Below are 15,497 nucleotides of genomic sequence, written 5' to 3' on the forward strand. Positions count from 1 at the left end.
TCGTAGTTATGTTAAAAATCATTTATGAAAGATGAACTCAGCTTTTGGAGTAGAATTCCTTCTAGGTGGATGAGGAGGGAGGGGAAAATTTTCTCTCCCCGCAATCCTTCTAAAAATTCCCATACTATCTTGCAAGGAGCTATTTGCCTAGTTGGAGACAATGTAGGGATCAGGCAAAGGAATGAAATTCCCAACAGAGAATAATGTCAATTGGGAAAGAACTAGAAGACACATAGCAAGTAAAAGTTTACAAAGGCTCCATAGAATTGAAGTTGTGAGTAAAGCTGGCTACATTGCCCCCTTAAATACCCACTTCTCTATTTTATGTATATACCTGCTCTTACCACTAAATCTATATACATTAATGGGTGAGTGACCATCAAATTAATGGGGGACAGAGCTGATTTTGTAGTCAGTGCACTTATGCCATCTCTACAAATGACATTACTGTGCACTAAGTACTCCTGTGGGAACACAACTGGCAAAGATGAGTCAAGAATGAAAAAGGATCCCAAAAGGTGGTGATATTATAAATAATCGATAAGATTTTATTAATGCCTACTATGTGGCAGACACCATACTAAGCAATAGAGACAAAAATGATACTGGAACACTAACACATAACACCATACCTAGAACATACCAAGCTCTTAAATGCTTGTTGACTGATTATAGTCATTGTGATTGAATGTATTGGGAGATGAAAAAAAAAAGATTTCAGCATTGTTGATGATGAAATTATAAAGTTGTTGATGCTATTAATATTGTATTAGGAGGTCAAAAACTCCAATTTTACAATAAATTTAGAGCAAATCAGCAAATTCGGTTAATAGTCATTTGTCAATATCTCATTCATTAATCATGGGTCAACTTAAGTAGCTCCCTGAGATAACAGGAGGTACAACAATAATGATTACTGACATTTATATAGTCTATAAAGCATTATCAACAAGTTATGTCCATTAGGTAACTTTGTAAAGTAGATATGGATGAAATAAGATTGAAAGAATACTGAATCTCAGAAAAGGCAAATTAATAAAATAATATTCTAAAGTATCATTTTCTCTCAAATATGGATATTGATATAAATTATTATGAATATTTGTGCAGATCTTATTTACCCAAACACATATGATCAAATACACATATACATACAAATATAAATGCATATGCATATACATATGATTATAGATACTAATATACAATATATTCAGAATATAGAGATGATATAGATAAATGTATAGTCATACATAGAAATGCATGTATATGTGTGCATATAAAGAGGGGAGAGAGTGACAGAGAGGCAGAAAGAAGGAAACAGAAAAAGGGAGACAGAGACAGAGAGAGAGTGAAATACATATATATTCATATCTATCTATCTGTTAATAGGATTCAGGGGTAATTGAATATAGGAAGATAAATATATGTCTGTTTTTATTATACATTATCATTAAATTTAAATATATATGTATATGATTTTGAGAAGGGTTTTGTAGTCTTCGTTAGAGTCTGGAAGAAGTCCATAACAATAATAAAAAGTAAAAAATACTTCCATTGTAAAACTAGGATCTCAATTTCTAATTGAGAACCAAAAGGCTTTTTTTATTAGTATATATTTACGTGGTTATTGGGCATTTTTTCACAACAAATACTTCTACTTCAATTTCATTTTCATCACAAAAAAGAAAAGAAGGGATAGATAATTTATGTAAGAAAGGAGGGGGTGGCATTCTGAGAATGGATTTTGAAAGCCCTACCAGGCTAGCAAAATAGTATCAGACAAATCATCCAGAGGCTGGAATTTCTGGCTGACCTTGATTCCTTTATCTGGCACTATGTATAAAAATATCATGACTGTTTTTTTAGGCATTCACAAACACATCCAAAATGTGGTTTGTCCTTCATTTCTTGATTTACTCTAGCTATCTGATATTCTTTACAGTTAACAGTTGCAACTTTTTCACAGTATGTATCTTTGTAATGTTTAACTTTCACCTTTCAGTTTTCACTCTCCTTTCCTGACAATTTTATTTTCTCTTACCTGGGGAAATTCTTCTTCTGCAAGAGTTGCATAAGCACTAAGTAAACTGCCATCTTTTATCTGTAAGCAATTTGGAAATGTTTTCTATAAAGATATAACATAAAGTAAACATTAAATGCAAAACTCCTACATTTTCACTGTTAGTATCTCTCAAAATGTCAATATGTTTAAAAACAAATTGGCAAAGAGATTAGCCCATTGTCTGAGACCTTCTGAGTTAAATTCCCGCCTGAGGTGAATTTTTATAGCAGAGATATTTATAGCCCCTTGAAAATAAGGGTATGATAGAAATACTGAAAGGTCTTTTAGCAGCACAGTAAACCACGCTGATTTAATGCAGTGTTATGGAAGCTGTTGAACTAATTAACTTTTTGTTGGCATTTCTAAGTTCTCTTCCTATTTTCATCAGTTTCTTAGTCACTGAATAATCATAGAATAATAGTCTCACTAGTAATGATTACTTCTAAGACAGAATGTTGATATGGCATAATTTGGTACAATTAGGCTGAATGTTTCAGAAGTAAATTTTTTAAAACATCTGATTCAAAACAACTGTCTCATAAGTATTATCTGCCATGAGGAGCTAGGGAAATACTAAAAATAAGGTAATGCATAAGCCTTATTCATTCATGAAATAGAATTTTTGGATAGGAAGGCACATTTAAAACAACAGGAAGAAAAAGAGAATGAAAAATTAAAACTAGTTTGAACATTAACACACTACCACCCACACCTGTTTTCACTGTTCTAGTCCCTGCCAAAATATTTGCTTGCTATTATAAAAACAAAGAAATAGGGATCCTTAATCCTCCTTTTGTTTTAACTAAAGATTAATCTGTCTATATTTAATTCAAAATATTTGGAAAATAACCAACATTTAATTAATTTTAATTATAAATGACATTTTATTAGAGCATATACAAATATTTTCTTTTTCAAAATCCAATATAAATTCAAAGTAATTTTGGATACTATTGTTTAAATATAGAGGGAAATCTTAGAGTAGATACAATTGTATAGTTTTCAGGAAGGTGGGATGTATAGACTCATGAAGTTTTCATTCACAATCATGTAATTATAATAAATATGCATTTGTATAAAATATACTTATTTACTTATAGAAATATGTGTAGATATCCATTCTATGTTCTACATATTTCATTATAGATCACAGAACTTCAATTTATTAATATTCAAAAGATTCAAAAGATATAAACTAAAGTCAATTCAAATATAAATTTTCTTTTCTGAAATCTAATGGTCAAGAGAAATCATGCAATCAGTGCAACATTTATATCACATTGGTAATAGGGTAACCTTATGAAGATGAGAAAAATAAAAATGCTCCTCCAAGACAAGTGGAAACATCAAAAAATTTACACTATTTCCTCTTAAAATATTCCAAAATGTGATTTGTTTGTAATAATATTAGTGAAATCTTTATTTCCTATGGAGTTAAAAATTATTAAAACTTTCCAAAATGACTAAATATATCTATATTTATATGACAGCCATTTAATACTGCCAAATACATTAATCTTATTCATTGAGTCTATAGAATCCTGAATTATTACCCCTTGGGGGGAGGTGGGTATTGTTTTTACACACAATCAATGTAATAATGTAATAAACATTTATTAAGTTCCAAAACTGCCGGGTACTATTTGAGGCAAGGAGGATTTAAAATTTTAAAATAAAACATTGCCTTCCCTCAAGGAACATTACTTTGGAAAGATTATGAACAAGGATAGATATATACAAAGTAGTTTAGGTAGTTATTTTTAACTGTATGACTTTGGGAAATATCTCATTTATCTAGGGAGAGCTTTAAAGAGAGCTAGTTAATTGGAAATCAACTAACTACCTACTATCTGCAGGATTTCAAGAAGAGGTTAGGAGAGAGCTCATTTCAGCAAAAAGGAATTTCTGCTGAAAAGACACAGAGAAGGGAGATGGTCTACCAGACACAAGGAAAAGCAAATAAACCAAGTTTGCTGGAATGTTAAAAGTGTAAAGGAAGTGATGTCAAAGATCATTGAAAGGTGTGCTGGAGTGAAAATTTGAAGAGTTTAAATACAAAACAAACAAACAAGGTTGTTATTTTTTTTAATCCTATAGGAAACAGAGCAACTATGGTTCTTATGAGAGTAGAGTTATATTCTAAATATTTAGAGTATCACTCTGACATTGTATGTTGAGGGAAACAAGTGGAGGGAGATTTGGAATTAGGAGAAAGAGAAGCCAATGAGGAAATTATTAAATGCTACAAGTGAGAGACCCTAAATTAGAAAGACATTATGAGAAAGGAACTAGTGTGTGAGAGATGTTGTGGTCCTAAAGATTATAAAATTTGGTAACTGACTGCATATACAGAGTGAGAAAGAGTAAAGAGTTGAAGTTATGTCATGAGTGACATCTCAAGACAGTAAATAACTTACCAATTGGAAAGTTCAAAGTAAACTCATTAAATATGGGGTAATAATTGGGAAGGGAGGAAAGTGAAGCCAGAATAGGAGTGATGATTATGCAAACACTCACAGATGGAAGGCAGCAAGATCACTATGAAAAAGAAGCAATAGGAGGAGAGATAATAATAAGAGGTTCAAATTTATGAGTTCCTAATCTGTGATTTCTGATCATTTAAAATATATATATATATATATATGTGTGTGTGTTAATGCTTTTTCAATACAATTGGTTTCCTTTTTAATGCTATATATTTTATGCATTTAAAAATTATACTGAGGCACCCTTAGGTTTCTACAAACCAAGGGTTCCATCATACACATTCACACATTCATACATATATATATATATGTATATATATATATATATATATACATATATATATGCAGTTTAAGAACCTCCTAATTAGAGTTATTTATAAGTCCCAGATAATGAAATGGAATAATTGATGAAATCATGCATATGGCGGAGGATCTGAAAGATAGGGTTGGTGGAGTTGATGGGAATTTAGGTTAATGTTTTGAGAGACCAAGGTTACACAAATATATAGATTAAGGCATAAAGGTAAAAACTAAAATCCAAAGGCAGACTGGGAGCCCAGTATTGGCCTACTGAAGATAGGAAGAATTAACAGAAATTTGGAAGATAAAAGCCACCAGTGTCTAGGTGGGAAATAAAGTTGAATGAATGAACTTTAACAATGAAAAGTTTCCTATTATGAATGAATGAATGAAGTAATTATTTCTTAAGAGCTTATTTTTTAAAAAGCACAATGCTAAAGAACTGGGAAAAGAAACTTAAAAATAAGACAGACTGTTGACCGGTTTCTTGACCATTCAGATTACTGTTCTCTAATTTAAGAATTAGTTATTTAATTTTGTCTGTCCTATTCAAGACAATCAGAAATAAATGTGTAAACTCTTGACACTAGAAGAAATGAGTTAATCTTCATGCAATTTAGAAAAATAAAATAGAAAGAGTGAATACTGTCCTATTAGACAAATAACCAATATTGATATAAGGGAAAAAAAAAACTTAAAATATTTATTCATTTCACCTCAAAGTTTTACTCAGTCTGTTTGAAGAGTTTGCATATGCAAAGTTGTTATCCTTGAAATTAGGATAGTTATATAGGATGCAAAAAGATGTTTTTTCTTATCAGTTTCAAATCCTTTTTTTTTTTTAGGAAGTAGACCTTTTAAATTCACCAGAGGAAAATATAAATTGTTTTCCTTAATTATTCAAGGTTGTTTCTCCAGGTTCTTATTTTTATATACTTTTGAAACTTTAGAATTTAGCTGTCAAATATTACATATTGGTAGGTTAATTAAAAATCATCTTTTTTTTCATTATAATCATTTTAGAATTTTCAAATATGATTACTGATGGAATATCAGTTTATAAACCTAAGCATTTCCTTCTGACTCTTTTCACTTTCTCTTACTAGTAAAAGATGCAATAAATTAAATCTTCCTTTGCATCAAAAATAACCACTATTTTCCTATTGATAGATTTAAAATAAACAGAATTAAATGTTATCTGGATGCTCATCAACTGTTATTCCTAAAAATCAAAGTTAAAGTATAGCCATAACATTCAACTGAATTGAAGATGTGATAGATGAGATCTACTGGGAATCTGAGCCTACGAGTTGCACTAAAGTATTGAATTATTTAAAAACTCTAATTCATGTTTATAACCTCCTTGATATATTACAAAAATAGGAAAATCATGACAAATCAATTAAGTACAAAATGCATATTAATTTAAATATAAATTGTATGTCTTCTAAAGATTATTTGAGGAATGCAGCTGTGGTCAAAATTGTCTAATTATGGTTCTAGTTGTTGTTTTTATTTTTATTTAAAAGAAAATCTTCAAAACTATCAAGTACCTTCACTATGGAAATATTTCTTTGTCAGAATTTCTGTCATTCTTAGTTTAAATATAAACTTCATCTGTGATGTTAGAGAACTCCTAACAATAGCACCAAACTAAGTTTTTGTTTGTTTGTTTGTTGCATGGAACTGACATTTAGACAAATATGTTCTGTGCAAAATCTTTTACTAATGATATTTCGGTGGGAATATAGTGCCACTCAGAGCAGATTGACTCTAGCATAGGTAATAAACTCTACATATAAACAGTGTGTCACTCTCCTTGGGTGTCCAAAACACAGTATCCATCATTTGCCAAGTGGATTTGGATGGTTTTTAGAATATTCATTTGAAAGTGAAAAATAATCCCTGGCTCATAAACACTTATTAGAGTTATCTGAAACTAAACTTTGAGAGCAATTGGAAGAAAAAAATATTTGCATGGCAAGGAATTGTATTGATATGTCACTGGCAAGAAGAGATCAAATCAAAAATGGAATAATTAGAGAATGCACATGCTGTGGGAGTGTTGAAATTGATTGAGAGGTCACATCTCAAATGGTTTAGACACCTGAAGTGAATGCATGAAAATAGAATCCCCAGAAGGATTTTTCAAAATGTAGGGAAAGAGGCTCACAGGCAGACTCAGAATAAGATCCAGAAATTGCTGGAAGGACTGAGTTAAGCTATTGAAAAAAAAAGGACAAAAATAAATATAATAGAGGTGACTTGGAAGGGTAGGAAAAGATGGAAGTAGAGACCCTACTGACCCAGCTCCAGGATAAATATGGGCATTTGATAATGGAGATATATTTAGTGTCTAGCCTAAAAAAATATTTTTTACAATTGATTGCCAAAATTGTCTTTTTTATCATTATGCTAGTCAATTAGACTATCTGTTGAGAATATCCTTCCTTTCCCATTATTATATTTCACCTCAACCCTACTTCAGAAATTCAAAAATAAATTTAAAACTCAAATTTGTCTTTTTTATCATTTCATGCCACTTTCTAACACCATAAAGTTGCAGAATATTTTGAACAGTTACTTATAGGTAATAAGTAAATTTGAATTCATTTTTATTAAATTTAACTAATTTTATAGATGAAGAAATTTAAGCATGATATTATAATAGTTCTATGGGCAATAATGAGATTAGAAAATATTTAAAGCATGAAATATTAATGGAACCTGTATTTCCCCCCAAATATTGAGATATTATAAAAGTTAATGTTAAGATAGCTAAAATATTATAAAATATTTCCTAGGAAACAGATAAGTCACAGAAAAATAGTAAATGCTTGATAATAGTTGGATACTAAAACAACGATCTAGTTTACCAATACATGAAACCTATGGAAGAATAATACTCAAAGAATCAATGCAAAGTGTCTCTGCTGAAGGAACTCAACAAAAATATTTTGACAAAGAAATGTTGATTAAGTGCCTGAGTTATACAGATTGGTTTGCCTAAGCAAAGTGGTTTATGAAGGTCATTTAAGAAAAGGTAATCATGAGAAATATTCAAACCGTTATCCTTAAGGAACATATATTTACTGACATGCATATTATTCAATAAATTGATAGAATTTCAATATTTAAATATTTAGCATCTATGACATAAATAGAAAAAAAGGATATGGTAGCAAGAATTATTCACCTGGTCACACTATACTCTTAACTCAGAAGATAGAAAAATTCTCCCGTTATCAATTCATGGAGCCCTCAAAATATTAAATATCTTTGAAATTTTTATACTTTAACTGAAACGGAAATAGAATGTTTCCCAAAATTACATAGACATAGCTTTAACCCCCTTTTTTAGATGTTACCATTTGTAACACTCAACACTTCTAAGTTAGGGAGAACAGAAACTTTATAAAAATAAAGACTGGGTAGAATAAATCAAAGCCATACAAGAATAATTCAACATATTTATTATCCCATAGCCCTGCCTACTATGGGACCTCTCTCCAAAATACTGTAGGTGATGAGTTCACATTCCAATTCTTTTATACAGTTAAAAAAGCTAGCAATTTTATGTACCCAGAGTGTATTAATAGTATATAGAATATTAAATATAAAAGTATAATATTAAAACAATGATATCCAAAGAATGTTTTATCTCATTTCCATGAAAGAATTATGAGCAATGTATAACAATAATGCTAAAAATGTCATTCTTGTTTATGGCCTCCCTGAAATTAACATTCTAAAGTTTTCTAATGGCATGGGCAAATGCAAGTTCTCTCAAGTCATGCAATTAGACTAAAAGCTCTGGCAGATTCTACTCTACGGGAAAGGAACTATATATAATCCTATAAGTGGATTGTATCAGTTTTCCAAAGACTTAGCTAAATGAGTATAAAAAGGTCATCACCCATGAATTCATAGCTAAGTTAAAATTTATTTTTGTTATGGTAACCCATAAAAATTGAAAATATGCAATGCTCTTTGTCCTAAATATCCCCTTTCTGTTCTTTTGGTGGCAATGGAAGAATATAAGAAGGAAATCAAACAGGTTGTTAAGTGGTTTAGTTATTGATAGGATTTGGATTAGGTTTGGAGTCATGAATATATCAATATATCAAACACATATAAGCTGTGTGACCTTGAATAAGTCAGATAGTCACTCTCTGGCTCAATTATCTCAGCTACAAAATGGGGGAAACATCTAGTTTTAAGTAGTAAATAAACTGTTTAGCAAAACTTTAAGCACTATATAAATTTAAGCTATTGTTGCTGTTGTTATTCTAAACATAAGCATATATGTATATGTACATATACATTATTTAATAATACTTTCATAATCAAATAATATCAACATTAATGTTCTTGAAATGAGTAAAAGAAAAAAACGTAGTTTCATATAAGTGGAGGAGTGACTCACAGGTTATGCTAGAAGAGATAAAATGTGTAGTTCGTCAAATTGATTTTTAAAAAGTCAAAAAATAGTAAGAAAGAAGATTACATAGGATAAATTATTATACCATATTTAACTTCTTAGAATGAAATAAGCAAAAATATTTCCATTTAGATATCGTTTATATACAAAAAGGAAACAGGATTTCAAGTCTTGAAAATATATAATGAATTTGTAATCATCAAAATCATTTAATATACATTAAATAATAGAAGGATAGATCAATGTGACAGACTAAACTAAGGAAATTTAGAAACAATAGAAGTAAATTATCCAGTGTTTGTTAAAACTGGAAAATATGTTATGTAAAGGAAAAATTCCAAATTTATTTGTAAAAAACAGGAAAACTAGAAATTAGCCAGGTAGAAATTAGAAAAAATTCATCTGGAGGAACAAAAGATCTAGAAAAAGAAGAGAATGATTTTTTTTAAAATGAAGAAATTTGGCCTAGAAGTTCCAGTTTTTAAATTATATCAAAAGTTTTAATCATTAAAACAATCTGGTACTGCTTAAGAAATAGAGTGGTGGATCAGTGAAATGTGTTCATAATTCACAGGAGTAAATTATCATACTAATTTAGTGTTTGATAAACCAAATGATCCAAGATTTTATGGTAAAACATCAGCCTTCTACAAAAATTCTTTGGAAAATTTGAAAGTGATTTGGCAGAAATTTGATACAAACATATCATATTTATACCAAGATAAGATCAAAATCATTGATAAATTATTTAGACATGATATGTGGTCTTATGGACAGTAACAGCAGCATAGAAAAATGTACTTGTCAAATCAACAGTAAAGGTAAGAATTTATAACCAGAGAGAAGGAAGAGAAGACCAAAAAAAGTAAAATATAAAAATTTTATTACATGAAATCAAAAAACTTTTTCACAAACAAAAACCAAAATTAGAAAGAAAGCCATGAACTTTTGGGGTGGGGACATATAGCCAGTTTCTCCATCAAAGGTCCTATTTCTCACATATTTAGAGAACAAAGCCAAATTTATATAAATATGAACCTTCCCCCATTAATAAAAATTCAAAGAATATAAAAATTTTGAGAAGAAATGAAAGCTATTAATAACTACATAAAATTGGTCTAAGTCATTATTTTGTTTAGTTAAATGCAAATTAAAACAACCAAGAGATACTACCTCACAATTATCAATTTGGCTAATGACAAAAAAAATGATAAAATGTTGAAGAAACTGTGGAAAAATTGGGACATTAATGTCCTAATCGTCAAGATGTGAACTAGACTGACTAATATAGAAAACAATTTCAACCCATACTTAGAGGGATATAAAATGATGTATACCATTTGATCCAGCATTTCTGCTACTAGGTTTCTAATCACATCAAAATCAAACAAAAGGAACAAGGACTTATTTTTGCAAAAATATTTATAACAACTCTTTTTGTGGTTGAAAAGAATTGGAAATTAAGATGATATCCATCAATTTGGGAATGGCTATACAAGTTACAGTATATGACTGTGATAAAATATTCTAGTGTTATTTAAAAAAGGACAAGTAAAATGGTTTCATTGAAAAATATCTCAGAAGATTTGCAGGAATCTGTGCAAATTGAATTGAACAGAATAATTAAAAAAAACTATTATACAGAGTAACAGCAATATTAGAACTATTGACTGCAAAAGACATCGAATCTGATCAAGACAAGGATCCAAGAAAATTTCAAAGGACTCATAATGAAAATTACTATCCACTGAGAGAGAGAGAGAGAGAGAGAGAGAGAGAGAGAGAGAGAGAGAGAGCAATAGAGAGAGAGAGAAATCATGAATTCTGAAAGCAGATTAAATCATACTATTTTAAACTTTATTTCTCATCTCGGTATTTTTCTCCAAATTTTCTTTTATAACCTGGATAATATGGAAATATGTTTTTCACATTACATACTTATAATATTTAATAAGTATTTTCTGAAATTTTGTTATCTAAGTTCTGTGTGTCCCTTCCACCAAAGATGACAGTTAATATGATAAAAGTTATATGTTTTATCATGTCATACATATTTCCATGTTCATCAGGGTGTGAAGCAAGATACATATCACTCACACTAGAGAAATATGCCTCTTCGTAAATTGATCTTACTCCTGCCCTTTTACTTACTTGAAACTATTTTAGCTTTTCTTCCAGTCATGAGGTAGAGGAGACTTTTCATTTGAGTTGAAAGAAGTTTGCCCTATTATTATAATTAAGTACTAAACATTGATTTAATTTTTAGTATTTGTTTTCTGAAATTTTGAGAACCATGTTCTCCCCCATTCTCCTACACCTCCCTCTTCCCAAAGAAGGCAGGTAATATGATAAAGGTTATAAATATCTTATCATACATTACGTATTTCCATTGTTGTTATGTGGTAAAAGAAGACACATATTGATTACACTAAAGATAAGTTTATGGAGGAAATAAAGTGAATAATGGTATGTTTTCAGTCTGCTTTGGTACTCCATCTGATGCATTTTTGGAAGTGGTTAGCCTTTTTCATCATTATTCCCTTGGAGTTGTCTTGGTCTTTGTCTTGTTGATAATGGTTAAGTCATTCACAGTTGATCATGATACGTTATTTTTACTGTGTACATTATTCTCCTGGTCTTGCTCATAACACTTTTCATCTAAGTCTTTCCAGGATTTTTGTGGTCATCTTGTTTGTCATTTCTCATGGCTCGGTAATATCCCATTACAATCATATACAACAACTTGTTCAACCATTGTCCAGTTGATAGATAAACCTTCAGTTTTCAAGTCTTTGCTAAAGTAAGAAAGAAAAGCTGATACATAGATATGTAGATATTTTTACAGGTAAGTCCTTTTTGCCTATCCTTAATCTCTTACAAATACAGACATAGTAGTTATATTGATAGGTCAAATCATATTTTTTTCAGACTCAACAAACATTATAAATAGCTCAGCAGTAAAATAAGTGTATCTCCTTAGTTGCTGTAATTCTGAGATAAGTAAACAAGTTTTCCACCATATAGATTACTATACAAAGAAGTAAATTGTCCCAACAGGCTGTCCTAATTCATATTCGTCATAGGTACAAGTTTCAAACATGTTGGGAATTTGTTAGGCTTGGAGGTGGTAGGTGACTGGAATGGAATTTTTTCTAATGTAGCTAAAATCTTAATAGATTGATTGTCTAAGTTATAAATGATTCCATTATTAAAGTCAATTCATCATTTAAAATTGATATTTTAATAACCTAAATTGCAAAATAAAAGGGGAAAGAGATTTTGGTTTTTTTTTTTTCTAAATGAGATAGAGCAGAAATTATCCCTGCAACTTCCCTGTTGGGTAAGATTTATTTTGGTATCCAACTGAGATTCAAGAGTGTAATTTAAGAAATCCTCCATGAGTGATGACCACACGTACTCAACAAATTCTATTGACAAAGAAACCTCAAAAAAATAAAATAATCCTTTGTCTTTAGAAATAGAATATATAATGACAACTCACAATCAAGACCTCTCTACCAGAAATTAGAATAGGATGATCCTTAAGAGATTTACTTAATGATTAATGTAGAACATGAAAAAAATTAATCTAGATTGCAAAAATGTAGTACCTATTTGAATCTAGAAAATCTTACATGACTGCTTGAATTGTATATCATAATCTTACTATATTTAACAAGCAAACAAAAATCCCTATTCTATGAATAGAGTTTAAAACTTCATTCAAAATATACATATATATGGTTATAATATTAAATTTATTATAAATTAAATATACAAGGAATATATGGTTATATACTATGTTATAATTGTGACATATTGACATAAAAATTATATTTTAAATATAAAAATATTCATATATTTTTATTTACACAATATTAAATACATAAACAAATATATGGCTCCATAGATCCTATATATACATATACAAAAATACTGGAACAAAAGACATTATCAGAGCCAAAAGTGATGTCAACCATCATACAGACAATAATCCATAAGAATTTAATAGATACTGCCATACAAATTATTAATGATCTATAAGCTACATGGTATGTAGAGACCTAGAATAAGAAATCAAATTCGTAAGAGAAGAAAATGAACTCCATAATATCCTTGCCATATTGTCTGATCTGGGAATTGCTTGGAAGATGTTTTCAGTGATGCTACAGAAAGAATGTTTGCCCTAATGCTTTTGTTCAACTATGAAAAGCAATCGTTGATACTCCTATACAACAATCTACAAAACATCAAATACAAAAATAATAGCAAGATAATGACTTGTTTCACAAACCATTTATTTCAATTCATTCGTTCAATATTTCATTCATTCAATATTTCAATTCGATTCATTCAATAAATGAACTAAAATAAGTGAGAATAAGATAAAGATGATTCTGATAATAACAAACTTTGTCAAATATTTCAGGTAAACTATTTGATCAACTCCTCTATCTGTGCTAATACCATATTGATCAATGAAGAAACTCAGACAAAATTTGAGTTGTGAAATTACTGGTGGAGACCTGATTAGAAACTATGTATCTTGATTCCTTGCCCTTTTTATGGTGTCATACCAAAGTATGGTGACATTATAATTCTATGGTATTGGGTAGAATTTTGAAAACAAGATACTTAAAGCTAATTATTCTATTTATTTAGGTTTTTAAAATATTGATTTTTCACATAGTGAAAGAGGAATAGAAACTAGTCCTAGATTTTGATAATATGGTATATCTATATATATCTATATATATACATATATAAGTTTTCTATAGATATTTTTCTAAAAAAATATTTTATCCCATTGATTATGGAGAACATTCTTCTGATAATGTAACTTATGAGTCTTTCCTTTTCTGGTACAGTATGATTTTACTCATAGGTTGAGTCCTGACAGGTACCCAGGGAAATTGCTTTGAGTTTTTAAATAGGCTCCTAATGTTACCCTGACCTCTGGTATTGAATGTTGCATGTTTCTTTTCAATGAGAAGGAAGGTTTGCACATTTTCAGAAGCTGACAATTGTCACAAAAGAGCCAAAGAATAGCTATTCTCTGAACCTTGAAAGTGACTTTTTTATGACGTGCTGCAAAACTGGGTGAGCATTTTCCTCCGGTGCATGTTTCAGTTTTCCAGAGCAATGCTATATTACCAAGAGTCAACAATTTTACAGAAATTTGGAAAAGTTAAAATCCATATGCACTCTTGGAAGAGACACTTTATTATAACAAGAAAAATGTGTTGATCTACAGTGAAGTGATTAGGCCATTTGTCAAGTGCTGTTACTGTTTGCGATAGCATTCACAGGTCACACCTGCAATTTTTCAGCTCTTGGTAGAAGTGGGCCCGTTCAAATGAAACTCACCTGAATTCCAGGTATTGATCATTACAATTAAAGACTGACAAATTCTATTAATGTATTCTAGCCCTCTTCTCTTTGCTGAATGCATGCAATAGTACTATGATTTTAGAAAGTCAAGACATGGAAGTGTTCATCACTTTCCATGAAAAGCTTTTACAAAACTATTGGTGGGTTTTTTGAAATATACATGTGTCATGTATGGCATGAGTATTGACCAATTACTTTTTTGTCCTCTCTAACTGGAAAGGAGTTAATTCCAAAAGAATTAAAAGATGCTATAATAAATGGCCTTTCCAAGAGCTGTCTTACATTTCCATTGTTCCTATAAAAAATCTCATTATTTCAACTATTAAAAACAGCAACTTTATAATAACCTATCATTTTAATAATGGAATTTCCAATTGACTCTTTTTAGTTCTTTATTTTTCTAACTTGGAGGGAGCATCTCAGAGTTCTTAGAGATTTTATTTTCCTTATAACATAGATATTCTTTTATAAGAAAATATCAGAGCAATGCAATTTTTTATTTCTTAATTACAGGACTTTTTTTCCCCCTAAGGAGGAGTTATTAGGAGAAGTTGACAAGGGGTCATAATATGGGACTTTTAGCCATAACTACTCTTTCTGTCAATATAGATTTACTGATATTTCTATTTATGAACATGGGATGGGACAGTAAGATTCTGCTCAAATGATAAATTCAGGAGCCTATTTTTGAGAAATAGAATTAGTAAATATGCCATATATAAAGAAATAGGCTCACAAAATAGCTTCTTCTTCTTACATGAATTTATAGTATTTATTTTCATAAGAAATTGACAAAATAAGTAAATAGGTTAAATCT

This window comes from Monodelphis domestica, chromosome 8, assembly GCF_027887165.1.
Source record: "Monodelphis domestica isolate mMonDom1 chromosome 8, mMonDom1.pri, whole genome shotgun sequence".
Taxonomy (NCBI): Eukaryota; Metazoa; Chordata; class Mammalia; order Didelphimorphia; family Didelphidae; genus Monodelphis; species Monodelphis domestica.